The 14,563-nt window shown below is 43.1% G+C and overlaps 1 long non-coding RNA gene across 1 annotated transcript; it reads right to left on the minus strand.

Annotated features, from left to right (window-relative positions):
• Window positions 1-4,986: 4,986 nt before the first annotated feature.
• Window positions 4,987-8,700, minus strand: LOC137091659 (uncharacterized). The gene is made up of 2 exons (XR_010908115.1): window positions 6,709-8,700; window positions 4,987-6,575 (listed from the first exon to the last, which is right to left on the minus strand). It is a non-coding gene; the product is annotated as an uncharacterized lncRNA (long non-coding RNA).
• Window positions 8,701-14,563: the final 5,863 nt, after the last annotated feature.

Here is a 14,563-nt window from a genome sequence, read left to right on the forward strand (position 1 = left end):
TTACACTGTCAGAAAAAAAGGTACAGTGCTGTCACTGGGGCAGCTAAAGTACAAAACCGAAACGGTACTGGTACCACTTTAGTATGAGGAACACATATTCACTATTAACTCCGCCTTCTGCCTCAATAAACTCCTAATTTACTGCTTATTAATAGTTAGTAAGGTAGTTTTTGTAGCGGTTAAGTTTAGGTATTGGGTCGGATTAAGGGATGTAGAATAAGCTCATGCAGAATAAGGCATTAATATGAGCTTTATAAGTGCTCATAAACAGACAATATCTTGTAATATGCATGATCATAAGACACTCGTTAATAGTTAAAGTGTTACCAAGGTACTAATATGCACTCTTAAAGTACTGATATGTACTTTTTAAGATGTTAGGGGTGAGTAAGGTGCAAAGATGCACCTTTTTTGTACCTTATTGTACCGGCCCAGTGACAGCACTGTACCTTTCTGAGAGTGAAGGTCATAGCTTTGATTCCCACCAACACCAGAATGAGAGAATAAAGTGTCAAATATGTAATCCTAATTACCTAAGAAAAATGTGTTTCTTTCAGGGCAAATGCTGTATACATTGAATAAGGAGTGGCATCGCTGACCCAGTTTGAACCCGAGTCTCCAATCAACATTAATGCCTTATTCACCGACGGTTTTATTGCGTTTAAAGACATAAAGCGGATGAATGTTCTGACGGAGGTTACAAACAGTATCGCACTGCTTTTACTTCCGCTGTCATCAATCACGGCATGAAACCTTTAACAGTGAAGCGGAGAATGTGAACCGCTTGAGAGAAAACTTGCAGAAATGGGGTGAAAATATTTGAAAACGAGTGAGCGGCAACCGAAGGGGGGGAAGAAAAGAAAAAGCCGGCTTCGGAAAGAGAACAAAGTTTCCTTCAACAGAGCAGAAAAAGGCACCTGAATTTATTATTTCATCTCTGCATTTGACAGTTACTGCAGTGCCATCTTCTTATTCTGAGCGTGTCGTATTTTATTCATAAATCCAGAGGTGGAAGAGAGGATGGTCGAGCGGAGGAGAGGGAGTCGGACCGGGGAGAGGGGGAAAAAATAGAAGAGCGTGCAAAAGTTCTTTGTTTTGGATCCGTCTGCAGGGCCACATGCGGCCTGAGTGCGGCGCCGTTCCTGACACGCCTAATGATGTACGGTAATGCCATCTACGCCTGATTATTTCTGACACCGAGCCATCGGCTTTCCGAGGAGAGTGTCTGGAATTCTGGGACACGCTGAAGAAAGCGATTCATTAAATGTAAGACAGGTATGACATCCCACTTCAAGGCAACAGCAGCCATATGTGCGGAGGGAGGGGTTTTTTCTGGTCATACTGGGGAGGAGATGGCAAGTACAAAGCAATGCCTGGCTGTTTTTGGAGATGACATAAAACTCGGAGGCAGGGAAATGGAGGCAGGAGACTGGAAAATAATGGCTAATGGAGGGATTTAGCCTCGGGCGCTATGCCTGCTTTGCCTACTTCTGTATAACTAGTATATTTATAATTCAAATACATACCTTTAATAATTAACTACCACTGACTATTAAAGGAGAATACAAGATTGGGTGAAGTAACGCTGACTGCATCAAGGAACAAAAGGATGGTTCCATCAGTTCAGCCGGACCGCTGACAGCGACTCCATTAGCCCAAAGATCGGCGCGGCTTGACGGATTCGCGCTTGTTTTATTCGCGCCCAATCAACCCAATGTCCCAGCGAAAGATGCCTGTTTACAGTCCCAGGGAGGACGGGATATTTAGGCCTGGATTTGTGCTTGTTTCCAAGATTGCACAAATCTGCGCTGTGAAAAAGAATTATAAAAATAAGTAACCTGGTTGCCTTAAAATTTGGAGTTTATTGAAATAAAAAAAATTTGTCGATACAATGAAAGAAATTGGTTTAATGAATAGAAACTCAAAATATTATTGTATCTCAACCACATGACTGGTTTTATGGTCCAGGGTCACAAATATTAATCATTGTGTGTCAATTAACAAAAAGGTACACATCGGTCCATAGAGGACAGACGTCCACGTCATCAACACATGTTCTTGACTTAAATGTGCTCTCATTTCAAGACCCGCCGCAGATTATTGTTGAAAAAGTTAAATGTTATAGAGGTTTAAGTTTCTGAAAATGTATTTATGAACATATATATATATATATATATATATATATATATATATATATATATATATATATATACACTGTAAAAAATGTTGTTGGTTTAACTTAAAAAAGTAAGTAACCCGGTTGCCTTAAAATTTTGAGTTTATTGAAATTAAAAATTTTGAGTTGATACAATGAAGGAAATTTGTTTAATAAATAGAAACTCAAAATATTATTGTATCTGAACCACATAAAAAATGTGATAAATCATGAAAATAGCACAATTTGGCTGCGTCATCACCAATAAAACACACAATTACCCAATATGCATACAAAATATTTTAATAATATTTTAATAAAGGTTGTTGAGGAATCTCAAATAATGTTCATTGTATTAACTCAAATTTTTAATTCCAATGAACTCAAAATTTTAAGGTTTTTACCGATTTGAGATTCGACATCCTTTATTAAAATATTATTTAAAGATTGTATAAGCATATTGGGTAATTGTGTGTTTTATTGATGATGACGCAGCCAAATTGTGCTATTTTCATGATTTATCAGATTTGTTTTATGTGGTTCAGATACAATAATATTTTGAGTTTCTATTTATTAAACAAATTTCCTTCATTGTATCAACTCAAATTTTTAACTTCAATAAACTCAAAATTTTAAGGCAACCGGGTTACTTACTTTTTGGGTATCACTTTAGTATAGGGAACACATATTCACTATTAACTCCGCCTTCTGCCTCAATAAACTCCTAATTTACTGCTTATTAATAGTTAGTAAGGTAGTTTTTGTAGCGTTTAAGTTTAGGTATTGGGTCGGATTAAGGGATGTAGAATAAACTCATGCAGAATAAGGCATTAATATGAGCTTTATAAGTGCTCATAAACAGACAATATCATAGTAATATGCATGATCATAAGACACTCGTTAATAGTTAATAACTGAACCTTAAAATAAAGTGTTACCTGTTTTAAGTTAAACCAACAAAAATGCTTTAGAGTATATTAGTGGTTTGTAATATAATATTAGGCCGCACCTAGAATGGAAAATGGTGAGTGAACTCACAGAGGTCTTAAAGTGGAATGATCATTATTAATAATATTATAGTAAAATGTCCTCCAAAGAAACGACACAACAAAAGATCATTGGTCAGGTCCGTATGTGTCTGATACAGCAAGAAATCAATAAACCACATGCATTTATTAAAAGGCTCCTCCAGTTACACTATAGATCATATTTCATCTATAATGCTCATAATAAACTGTTAAAATGGTATACATGTAAACATCTTCACAGAGCCACGCATTTAGAAAACGAATTATGTTCATAAATCATAAAACACACACTCCTCGTAGAACTGAATTCAGCTCTGTGTGCTTCTGTCACGTTAACGCGCCGCTCGCATCAGGAGGTTTTATTCACTTGACCCATAAAAATGTAATGAAAGAATACGGTATAAAAAAAAGAAAGCAGTATCTTGAACACTCGGTTTTCTTTATTTATTTGCAGGTTCTCATCACAAACAAAAGACAGAAGGACTAACAGAAGTATCTTCAGAGGAAAAGCAGTGGTCACCAGATATCATCGTGGCTGTTTTTTAGCCGTGTTCTGCCGCGCTTCCACAAACACGGCGATGGAAAACATTTGCATATCTGTGATAATAAGCTTGATCATCTGGAGGAGCCACATGTCAGGATATTCCTCTTTGATGTCGCTCATACATATTAAAAGTCCTCTGAGACATTGGGACCACTTGTGAATTGTGTGTGTGTGTGTGTGTGTGTGTGTGTGTGTGTGTGTGTGTGTGTGTGTGTGTGTGTGTGTGTGTGTGTGTGTGTGTGTGAGCCTGTTTATGTGGTTTATGAGGACACAAATTTGTATAACTACATGGGTATTACACTGGTATTACACTATAAATGTGGTTTATGAGGACATATCAAATGTCCTCATAATTCAAATGGCCTTAAAAACATACTAAATGATGTTTCTTTGAGAAAGTAAAAATGCAGAATGTTTCCTGTGATGGGTAGGTTTAGGGGCAGTGTGTGCGTGTGTGTGTGTGTGTGTGTGTGTGTGTGTGTGTGTGTGTGTGTGTGTGTGTGTGTGTGTGTGTGTGTGTGTGTGTGTGTGTGTGTGTGTGTGTGTGTGTGTGTGTGTGTGTGTGTGTGTGTGTGTGTGTGTGTGTGTGTGTGTGTGTGTGTGTGTGTTGGGTAGGTTTAGGGGCAGTGTAGGGGGATAGAAAACGGTTTGTACGGTATAAAAACCATTACGCCTATGGAATGTCCCTGTAAACCACATAGACCAACATGTGTGTGTGTGTGTGTGCGCGCGCGTGTGTGTGTGTGTGTGTGTGTGTGTGTGTGTGTGTGTGTGTGTGTGCGCGCGCGTGTGTGTGTGTGTGTGTGTGTGTGTGTGTGTGCGCGCGCGTGTGTGTGTGTGTGTGTGTGTGTGTGTGTGTGTGTGTGTGTGTGTGCGCGCGCGTGTGTGTGTGTGTGTGTGTGTGTGTGTGTGTGTGTGTGTGTGTGTGTGTGTGTGTGTGTGTGTGTGTGTGTGTGTGTGTGTGTGTGTGTGCACGATTATAGTACAGTAATTCACAATTGCTCAGTAATGGTATGGGGATTAGGAATTTGCTCAGGGATATTTCATTAAAGTCGTGCATTTCTTCATTATCAATGCTGAGATCAACAGAGATTTACAGAATGAATCTTTTATTCAACTGATGTTTTATTAGGTATGCACATTTATGCAGAGTAATGGGTGAAAGAAGCATGCATTCTACCTAACCCTTATGCATCACACACACAAACACACACACAGTTGTTTTTGTGACATATGGGGACATTACATAGGCATAATGGTTTTTATACTGTACAAACACACACACACACACACACACACACACACACACACACACACACACACACACACACACACACACACACACACACACACACACACACACACACACACACACACACACACACACACACACACACACACACACACATTCTGCATTTTTACTTTCTCATAAAAACTCCTCCTGTGTGATTTATAAGCCTTTTGTAAAGTGGGGCCATGGGTAATGTCCTCATATTTCACCCTCTCCTGTAATACCTGTGTCATACCCATGGCATTATACACATTTGTGTCCTCATATGTCACAAAAACATGCACACACACACACACACACACAGGATCACAGATCTGCACCGCTGTCTTCCATTAGCTCCAGTGCCGTTGCGTTCAGAGAATTACTCGTTTGATAATAACGCGTGGCGAGGCGAATCCGCCGCAGAAATGAGCCTGTTTGAGCTCGGATCCCGTCAGCTCCTGACAGACTGTCAAGTGTTCAGCCACAGGCCAGAAGACAACAAAGACCAGAACAGCCCGAACTCACCAAACTCACTTCACCAGGAAACTTTGACAAGTTTTGACGTGTGACTTTTCTCTGTGTAGATTCACATATAGGCCAGTACACACACACACACACACACACACACACCTATAGACATGCCTTATGCACAAGTGTGCCTGTTTATGTGGTTTATGAGGACACAAAATTGTATAAATACATGCGTATTACACTGGTATTACAACATAAACATGTTTTTTGAGGACATTCATTTCAAATGGCTTTAAAATCATACTAAATGTAAAAATGTTTCCTGTGATGGGTAGGTGTAGGGGCATTGTGTGTGTGTGTGTGTGTGTGTGTGTGTGTGTGTGTGTGTGCGTGTGTGCGTGCGTGTGTGTGTGTTCAAGATTTCTTCCTTTTTTGGCCGCTTTTATTTCTTCATAGCCCAATTACCTTTTCCTTTGGATAATTCGCTCTCTTCCTGTCCCTTCTTGAGCTCAAACGCAGAGACATTTTACTTCTTTACAACTCTCAATAATTCATGGCCTGTGTGAATATTTACATGTAAAGTATCCCTCGGAGCTGGAGCAGACAGGCATGTTTATAATGTTAAACACTCAAGCGTCCCACCAGACTGGATTTAGATCCAACAGCTTTGCACACCAAAGGGATCTTTGCATTTTTTTCTTGTATTGCTTTATCAATTTATTTTGACTAAATAAATGACAGTATCTTGAGACACGTCTGAGTACGATTCATGCATTTGAGTAAAAACGGATCCAATGCGAGAATTTATTTTTGAAACAGCAGCTTCAACAAAAGCTATGATATGTGTTTTTAATAACGCTTTATTTCTTAGGTTGCAGGTCACATGAACTCACTATAGTAATATACAGTAAATTAAGCATAATTAGCCTATAATAAATCAATGCTCTCGGTTCAATTACACTGGAAAACGTTTAAGTACTGAGTAATATTTCGTAACTACTGTATGGTTAGGGTTTGCTTGAGGGTTAGTTGCATGTAATTATGTATTATTACACTCTAAAAAATTATTGGTAAAAAACAACCCAATGTTGGGTCAAATATGGACTAACCCAGCAATTGGGTTGTTTTAACCCAGCGAATGGGTTGTCTTAAGCAAATATTTAACCCAACCGCAGAGTTAAAACAATCCAATCACTGGGTTAAAACAACCCGATGGCTGGGTTAGTCCATATTTGACCCAACATTGGGTTAAAACAACCCAACATTTTATAGAGTGTGGGGGAAAAAAGCTTATGCAACAATAGCACGGTAAAATAAACTGGGTAAGACTTTATTTGTGTCCTTATTGCATGTATTTACCATAGTAATAACAGTAAATTATGCATAATTACACTGTAACAATGACACCTTAAAATAAAGTGTATTTTATTTTATGTTTTTAACCTTAATTTATGTAATTAACCTTAAACCACCTTAAGTCTAAAATAAATAATTGTGTAATTACACTGGAACGACATAAAGAGTTACACTTTATTTAAGGTGTCGTTGTTACACGGTAATTTTAATTTAGGCACTGATTAAATAAATACATGTGCTTACTATAGGGTTAGGGTTTGAGAGTTAGTTGCATGTAATTATGCATAATTTATAGTTATTACTATGGTAAGTTATTTATGTAACAATGATGCTGTAAAATAAAGAGTTACTTAATAAACAGTAACCCTTTTTGGTAAAACGTTACTTTACAGTGTAATTCCATGCAACTAACACTAATCCTATAGTACACTCTAAAAAATGCTGGGTTGTTTTAACCCAATGTTGGGTCAACTATGGACTAACCCAGCAATTGGGTTGTTTTAATCCTGCGGTTGGGTTAAATATTTGCTTAAAACAACCCAACTGCTGGGTTAGTCCATATTTGACCCAACAGTGGGTTTGATTTTTACTCAGAATTTTTTAGAGTGTATGTACATGCAGTTCATTAATACAGCTCAGTACTTAAATATGTAACAAAGACACCGCAAAATAAAGGGACACACTTTATAGCACTTCCCTTACACCTAACTCTACCCTTAAACTCACACACACACACACACACACACACACACACACACACACACACACACACACACACACACACACACACACACACACACACACACACACACACACACACACACACACACACACACACCTGTCCCTAACCACACACACCTGTCCCTAACTCTACCCTTAAACTCACACACACACACACACACACACACACACACACACACACGTCCCTAACTCTACCCTTAAACTCACACACACATGTCCCTAACTCTACCCTTAAACTCAAACACACAGACACACACACACACACACACACACACACACACACACACACACACACACACACACACACACACACACACACACACACACACACACACACACACACACACACACACAAACACACATGTCCCTAACTCTACCCTTAAACTCACACACACACCTGTCCCTAACTCTACCCTTAAACTCTCTCTCACACACACACACACACACACACACACACACACACACACACACACACACACACACACACACACACACACACACACACACACACACACACACACACACACATATGTCCCTAACCACACACACCTGTCCCTAACCTTAAACTCACACACAAACACGTCCTTAACTCTACCCTTAAACTCACACACACACCTGTCCCTAACCCTACCCTTAAACTCACACACACACACCTGTCCCTAACTCTACCCTTAAACTCACACACACAAACCTGTCCCTAACCCTACCCTTAAACTCACACACACACACCTGTCCCTAACTCTACCCTTAAACTCACACACACACCTGTCCCTAACCCTACCCTTAAACTCACACACACACACCTGTCCCTAACTCTACCCTTAAACTGACCCACACCACCTCACCTGTCCCTAACTCTACCCTTAAACTGACCCACACCACCACACATGTCCCTAACTCTACCCTTAAACTGACCCACACCACCACACATGTCCCTAACTCTACCCTTAAACTGACCCACACCACCACACCTGACCCTAACTCTACCCTTAAACTGACCCACACCACCACACCTGACCCTAACTCTACCCTTAAACTGACCCACACCGCCACACCTGACCCTAACTCTACCCTTAAACTGACCCACACCACCACACCTGTCCCTAACTCTACCCTTAAACTGACCCACACCACCACACCTGACCCTAACTCTACCCTTAAACTGACCCACACCACCACACCTGACCCTAACTCTACCCTTAAACTGACCCACACCACCACACCTGACCCTAACTCTACCCTTAAACTGACCCACACCACCACACCTGACCCTAACTCTACCCTTAAACTGACCCACACCACCACACCTGTCCCTAACTCTACCCTTAAACTGACCCACACCACCTCACCTGTCCCTAACTCTACCCTTAAACTGACCCACACCACCACACATGTCCCTAACTCTACCCTTAAACTGACCCACACCACCACACCTGACCCTAACTCTACCCTTAAACTGACCCACACCACCACACCTGACCCTAACTCTACCCTTAAACTGACCCACACCACCACACCTGTCCCTAACTCTACCCTTAAACTGACCCACACCACCTCACCTGTCCCTAACTCTACCCTTAAACTGACCCACACCACCACACATGTCCCTAACTCTACCCTTAAACTGACCCACACCACCACACCTGACCCTAACTTTACCCTTAAACTGACCCACACCACCACACCTGTCCCTAACTCTACCCTTAAACTGACCCACACCACCACACCTGACCCTAACTTTACCCTTAAACTGACCCACACCACCACACCTGACCCTAACTCTACCCTTAAACTGGCCCACACCACCACACCTGACCCTAACTCTACCCTTAAACTGACCCACACCACCACACCTGACCCTAACTCTACCCTTAAACTGACCCACACCACCACACCTGACCCTAACTCTACCCTTAAACTGACCCACACCACCACACCTGTCCCTAACTCTACCCTTAAACTGACCCACACCACCACACCTGACCCTAACTTTACCCTTAAACTTACCCACACCACCACACCTGACCCTAACTCTACCCTTAAACTGACCCACACCGCCACACCTGACCCTAACTTTACCCTTAAACTGACCCACACCGCCACACCTCTCCCTAACTCTACCCTTAAACTGACCCACACCACCACACCTGACCCTAACTCTACCCTTAAACTGACCCACACCACCACACCTGACCCTAACTCTACCCTTAAACTGACCCACACCACCACACCTGTCCCTAACTCTACCCTTAAACTGACCCACACCACCACACCTGACCCTAACTCTACCCTTAAACTGACCCACACCACCACACCTGACCCTAACTCTACCCTTAAACTGACCCACACCACCACACCTGTCCCTAACTCTACCCTTAAACTGACCCACACCACCACACCTGACCCTAACTTTACCCTTACACTGACCCACACCACCACACCTGTCCCTAACTCTACCCTTAAACTGACCCACACCACCACACCTGTCCCTAACTCTACCCTTAAACTGACCCACACCACCACACCTGTCCCTAACTCTACCCTTAAACTGACCCACACCACCACACCTGTCCCTAACTCTACCCTTAAACTGACCCACACCACCACACCTGTCCCTAACTCTACCCTTAAACTGACCCACACCACCACACCTGTCCCTAACTCTACCCTTAAACTGACCCACACCACCACACCTGACCCTACCTCTACCCTTAAACTGACCCACACCACCACACCTGACCCTAACTCTACCCTTAAACTGACCCACACCACCACACCTGTCCTTAACTCTACCCTTAAACTCACACACACACACACACACACACACACACACACACACACACACACACACACACACACACACACACACACACACACACACACACACACACACACCTGTCCCTAACTCTACCCTTAAACTGACCCACACCACCACACCTGACCCTAACTCTACCCTTAAACTGACCCACACCACCACACCTGTCCCTAACTCTACCCTTAAACTGACCCACACCACCACACCTGTCCCTAACTCTACCCTTAAACTGACCCACACCACCACACCTGACCCTAACTCTACCCTTAAACTGACCCACACCACCACACCTGACCCTAACTCTACCCTTAAACTGACCCACACCACCACACCTGTCCCTAACTCTACCCTTAAACTGACCCACACCACCACACCTGACCCTAACTCTACCCTTAAACTGACCCACACCGCCACACCTGACCCTAACATTACCCTTAAACTGACCCACACCACCACACCTGTCCCTAACTCTACCCTTAAACTGACCCACACCACCACACCTGACCCTAACTCTACCCTTAAACTGACCCACACCACCACACCTGACCCTAACTCTACCCTTAAACTGACCCACACCACCACACCTGTCCCTAACTCTACCCTTAAACTGACCCACACCACCACACCTGACCCTAACTCTACCCTTAAACTGACCCACACTGCCACACCTGACCCTAACTTTACCCTTAAACTGACCCACACCACCACACCTGTCCCTAACTCTACCCTTAAACTGACCCACACCACCACACCTGACCCTAACTCTACCCTTAAACTGACCCACACCACCACACCTGACCCTAACTCTACCCTTAAACTGACCCACACCACCACACCTGTCCCTAACTCTACCCTTAAACTGACCCACACCACCACACCTGTCCCTAACTCTACCCTTAAACTGACCCACACCACCACACCTGTCCCTAACTCTACCCTTGAACTGACCCACATCACCACACCTGACCCTAACTCTACCCTTAAACTGACCCACATCACCACACCTGACCCTAACTCTACCCTTAAACTGACCCACATCACCACACCTGACCCTAACTCTACCCTTAAACTGACCCACATCACCACACCTGACCCTAACTCTACCCTTAAACTGACCCACACCACCACACCTGACCCTAACTCTACCCTTAAACTGACCCATATCACCACACCTGACCCTAACTCTACCCTTAAACTGACCCACACCACCACACCTGACCCTAACTCTACCCTTAAACTGACCCACACCACCACACCTGTCCCTAACTCTACCCTTAAACTGACCCACACCACCACACCTGACCCTAACTTTACCCTTACACTGACCCACACCACCACACCTGTCCCTAACTCTACCCTTAAACTGACCCACACCACCACACCTGTCCCTAACTCTACCCTTAAACTGACCCACACCACCACACCTGTCCCTAACTCTACCCTTAAACTGACCCACACCACCACACCTGTCCCTAACTCTACCCTTAAACTGACCCACACCACCACACCTGTCCCTAACTCTACCCTTAAACTGACCCAAACCACACCTGACCCTAACTCTACCCTTAAACTGACCCACACCACCACACCTGACCCTAACTCTACCCTTAAACTGATCCACACCACCACACCTGTCCCTAACTCTACCCTTAAACTGACCCACACCACCACTCCTGACCCTAACTTTACCCTTACACTGACCCACACCACCACACCTGACCCTAACTCTACCCTTAAACTGACCCACACCACCACACCTGACCCTAACTTTACCCTTACACTGACCCACACCACCACACCTGTCCCTAACTCTACCCTTAAACTGACCCACACCACCACACCTGACCCTAACTCTACCCTTACACTGACCCACACCACCACACCTGACCCTAACTCTACCCTTAAACTGACCCACACCACCACACCTGATCCTAACTTTACCCTTACACTGACCCACACCACCACACCTGACCCTAACTCTACGCTTAAACTGACCCACACCACCACACCTGTCCCTAACTCTACCCTTACACTGACCCACACCACCACACCTGTCCCTAACTCTACCCTTAAACTGACCCACACCACCACACCTGACCCTAACTCTACCCTTAAACTGACCCACACCACCACACCTGACCCTAACTCTACCCTTAAACTGACCCACACCACCACACCTGTCCCTAACTTTACCCTTAAACTCACACACACACATACACCTGTCCCTAACTCTACCCTTAAACTCACACACACTCACCACCACACCTGTCCCTAACTCTACCCTTAAACTCTCACACACACACATGTCCCTAACTCTACCCTTAAACGCACACACACACACGTCCCTAACTCTACCCTTAAACTGACCCACACCACCACACCTGACTCTAACTCTACCCTTAAACTCACACACACACACACACACACACACACACACACACACACACACACACACACACACACACACACACACACACACACACACACACACACACACACACACACACACACACACACACACATGTCCCTAACTCTACCCTTAAACTCACACACTCACACACACACACACACACACACACACACACACACACACACACACACACACACACACACACACACACACACACACACACACACACACACACACACACACACACACACATGTCCATAACTCTACCCGTATCCACCTCAATATCAGCAAAAGTGTTTTGCAATACAATTTGAACACATGTAAGTACAGTAGTTAAGGCCACCTAATATAAAGTGTAGAGGTGTAATTATATACTTAAGTACCGAATAAGAGCAGAGCACTTTGGGTTTGGTTGAGGGTTACGGTAACATATAACCAGGACCCTGTAAAATAAAGTCATACTTTACACTCTAAAACATTCAGAGAAAAAAAACAACCCAATGTTGGGTCAAATATGGACTAACCCAGCAGTTGGGTCATTTTAACCCAGCGATTGGGTTGTCTTTAGCAAATATTTAACCCAACCGCAGAGTTAAACCAACCCAATGGCTGGGTTAGTCCATATTTGACCCAACATTGGGTTAAAACAACCCAAACATTTTTAGAGTGTATGATACACTTAACTGATCTGAATGCTAAAGCCGTACACCACTGTAGATCTCACGTGTGTGTGTGTGTGTGTGTGTGTGTGTGTGTGTGTGTGTGTGTGTGTGTGTGTGTGTGTGTGTGTGTGTGTGTGTGTGTGTGTGTGTGTGTGTGTGTGTGTGTGCGTGCATGCGTGTGTGTGAGTGTAATTGTGAGATGTTTGCTGTAATTGTCAGATGTCTCGTCATGACTCTCAGCACTGTAGCACTTGTGTATGCTTTTGTGACAATAAAGATTTGATTTGAAGTGTTACCAAATAAAGTGCAACCACATGTTTCCACTTTGCTCTTGGTTTAAACTGAACCGTGTAATGTTGATATAACAGTATGTACTCTAAAAAATGCTGAGTTGTAACCCAATGTTGGGTCAAATATGGACTAACCCAGCAATTGGGTTATTTTAACCCAGCAATTGGGTTGTTTTAACCCTGCAGTTGGGTTAAATATTTGCTTGAGACAAACCAATCACTGGGTTAAAACAAACCAATTGCTGGGTTAGTCCATATTTGACCCAACATTGAGTTGTTTTTACCCAGAATTTTTTTAGCATGTACACTCTAAAAATGCTGTTGTTTTACCCCAATGTTGGGTCAAATATGGACTAACCCAGCCATTGGGTTTTAATCCAGTGATTGGGTTGCGTTTGGGTTAAATATTTGCTTGAGACAACCCAATCGCTGGGTTAAAACAACCCAATTGCTGGATTAGTCCATATTTGACCCAACATTGAGTTGATTTTTACCCAGAATTGTTTAGACTGTATGCTCTGAAACATGTAATGTTAATATAAGAGTGGTTCAGTTGAGGGTTAGTGGCCATTAATATATAGTATAACCAGAACACTGTAAAACAAAGTGTTACCCAATAAACTGCAGCCACGTTTTCACTACGCTCTAAAACAAATGCTGTGTTGTTTTAACCCAATGTTGGGTCAAATATGGACTAATGTGTTTTAACCCAGCGATTGGGTTGTTTTAACCCTGCGTTTGGGTTAAATATTTGCTTAAGACAACCCAGTTGCTGGGTTAGTCCATATTTGACCCAACATTGGGTTGTTTTTTACCCA

This window comes from Pseudorasbora parva, chromosome 10 (assembly GCF_024679245.1).
Source record: "Pseudorasbora parva isolate DD20220531a chromosome 10, ASM2467924v1, whole genome shotgun sequence".
In the NCBI taxonomy this organism is placed as follows: Eukaryota; Metazoa; Chordata; class Actinopteri; order Cypriniformes; family Gobionidae; genus Pseudorasbora; species Pseudorasbora parva.